This window comes from Alligator mississippiensis, chromosome 3 (genome assembly GCF_030867095.1).
Source record: "Alligator mississippiensis isolate rAllMis1 chromosome 3, rAllMis1, whole genome shotgun sequence".
NCBI classification, from domain to species: domain Eukaryota; kingdom Metazoa; phylum Chordata; order Crocodylia; family Alligatoridae; genus Alligator; species Alligator mississippiensis.
In genome coordinates, this window is record NC_081826.1 from 120014466 (window position 1) to 120017846 (window position 3381).

The window sequence follows — 3381 nt, forward strand, 5'->3', positions numbered from 1 at the left end:
TTATCCTCTGCTTTATTGATTTTTTTTTGATTTTTTTTTTTTTTTTTTTAAGCTTCTGATCTTCCCATTATGTTCTGTACATCTGTTTTTCCTGCAATATAACTTTGGCTTTCTGTATATTAAATCTTGCTGGTTAAAGCTAGGATAATCCTCACATCCCTGTAAGCCCATTTGCGTTTTCCTTTTATAGTTTCTGGTTTACCCACTCTGCTCCCCCTTGCTAAGTATCAACTCTGAATATAATTAATAAGGTTTTCTAGTTCTGCTTCCAGATAACTGCTGAAATTGTTAAACAAAAAAAGACTCTGGCAGAACCCTGCTAGACAGTTCATCCAAACATATCATCCTACAGCTCTGATAAAAGGATCTCTAGGATTTTGTTTCTTAATGAGATAATATGTTTGTGTTCATTGTAGCCAGTCCTAATGGGGTAGAAAGTATTATGGTCTACTTAACACACACTATTCAATTAAAAGAGCCATAAAAGAATGTAAAGACTCAGAGACAATTTGCATAGACTGCAGGCTTTATTTCATGCTATGTAGTTACCATATTTACTTGAATACAAAGCAAGGTTTTTTCCCAATCAGTATGGGGAAAAAAGCCCCATTCATTAAACTGCTGCCAAAAACAGCATGTGCTCAGTAATGGAAACCAAGTATGAAGTTGATTAAATGCAGCCAACACCGAACATGACTATAAAACACATGGTCCATATTGAGCAAACATACTGATGGGACACTACAGGGAACTGGCACAAGGCCTGTAATACTAGGTTGGCACTGAGAGGGCCAGAGCCAGCCCTGACATCCTCCCCTTGGTGCCAAAAATGCTACATTTGATATGCTGATAGGAACCTTTTTTAATTTATTTACAAATTTTATTAAAAACACTAATCGCCCTATGCCTGCAAAGCTACACATATTGAGCATGCTTGTTTTACCAAGACTTCATAGCATAGAAAAAATACATATAAAAAACATACAACTACATATATTAAACCCTTAAACAACATACATCACTGTCCCACAAAAAACAAACCTTTACAGAAATCTTTTTCTTCATACAGAGCCCCATAAAAATGATTACCTCAGTAACCACCTGAAACTCTCTGCCCCTCCCATTGGTCCTCTTTATTGGTTTAGTAAAACAAGAGTGTCCAGCCCCTTCTCCTCCACTTCTTCCTCTCTGATTTCTTTCTTGTCCCAATCTATGTAGAATGTCAATTCATGCAGCCCCAGCTTCAGACACTCTTTCAGTGAAAGGCAACACTTAAACAGCCAGAGGTTTCTTACTTTTCATAAACTAGTTATAACACATGCTAATAAAGTTGTTAATAACATTTCTTCCCATCCCTTTGGTATGAGTCCATATAGTAACCATCCCCTGCACTAATGACAGGTTTATTTTGGTGACACTCAGAAAGCAGCGGACACTCTCCCACACCCACTTTGCATATGTACACTCCCAAAACACATGTTCTACTGTTTCTTCTTCCCTGTACCTCTTTCTTGGTCACCTTGATGAGCTTGTCAAGTCCTATCTGTGTTGCACTTCTCTCAATGGCAAGATATTTCTTACAACCATCCATGCTAGGTCAGCATGTTCACCTTTTAGTTGTTTACCCACCACTGCTCCCCACACTTCACTTGTCCTTCTGTGATGTTTCCCACTGACGCCATCCTGTCTCTCTCCCTTACTGCTTTCATCAATTTCTTATGATCCTTCAAGACCTCCAGCCCTACCTTCCCTATTATATACCTCTGCATGAATCCTTCTATCCTGATGTTTCCATGCCCATGGATTCTTCAAAGAGGTCTAGTATTGTCCCTATTTCCTCAAAATTGCATCTGTGTGAAATCAGGTGATGTGCTGCTTTCCTTTCTCCCTCCATATCACGCCTTGCATATCACGCTTATATATTTTGTGGAGATGAACAATCCTAGGTCTGGCAGCCTCCATCCCTGCATTTCTCTTGCTTTGTGGAGCTCACATCTCACCAACTTTTTTCTTTTGGCATTCCAGAAGAGCACACACTTTTCCTTCTGTACTTCTGCTCTCTGCTGCCATGCTGGTGGGAACACAATTTCCATACATAGAATAATTGGCAGTAGCACAGCCATAGAAGTGGCCACTTTTCCGGACCTTAACTAAAGTATTTGTCATAGCTTTGTTGCCATCACTTTTTCCCATGCTGTATTATCTTACCCTTTCACATCCTTTGGGATCCTTAGCACTCTGATTTTTCTCCCTCTTGTTTGAAGCCCCAGCTTCTCCAAGTCCCTCCAGTTCTCCACGCCCATTATGGTGCTTTTTGATTTATTTAGTTTAGCCCCTGTCATTTTTGTCATACTCTAATGTATGCTTTAGCACCTTTTTCATCAAAAGTCCTTCTCTAACTACTACATTTATATCATCCATGTCTAGTACACATTTTACCTTTCCCCCTCCTAGTATCTTTACTCCACTTATGACCTTGTCTTTTCTTATTTTTTGTGCTAATGGTTCTATGCGGCACACAAATGGTAGTGGTGACAGGGGGCACCCTTGTCTCACCCCTGTATGGATTTTAAAGGCCCCACTTAGGTGCCCATTAATTTGGACTTGACTCCATTTTTCTATACAATAACTTTATCCGACATGTACACTTCTCTGGGAACCCCATTTTTCCTGTCACCTTGAATATGCATTCATGATTCACTCTGTTATATGCTTTTTGTAAATCTAAGTTTGCTATAACTGTTTGTTACCTCTCTTGGATGTGGGACAGTGTGTCTCTGATCACTTTGGAGATTCTTTTACCTGGTACTGCACATACTTGGTCTTCATGTATTATCTTCTGGAGGTGTTTCCTCATCCTCAAAGCCAGTATCTTGGCCATCAACCTATAATCCATATTAAGGAGTATAATCGGTCTCCAGTTTTTCAGGAGTTCCTTCTCCCCTTTCTTAAAGAGCAAGATCACAACACCTCTTGTAAAATCTTTCCCTATGTCTCCTGTTTCCATTATTTACTTGAAAACTTCCATTATATCCCTCCCTACCCATGCCCAAAACGTCCCAGGCAGTCTGTCTGCTCTTGGTGATTTTACCTGTTTTAAAGGTTTTTAAGCATTCCTACACTTCCTTTAAGCTTATCCTTATCTTTTCTTCCATCTTCTTTGCTTCCTCCTTCTCTACTTTGTCTTCAATGGCTTCCAAGGAATCCTTCATCTTCTTCCTGTTTTCTCCTTCTGGTATAGCTCTTTGTAAAATCTTCTTGCCACCTCCAACACCTGCTCCTGCTTTTCCATCTGGGCACCATCTTCTTTCTGCACTGCTTTAAGCTCTTCTTTTGCTATCTTCACTCTGGCTGAAAAGTATCAGGAGCACTTTGTTCCCA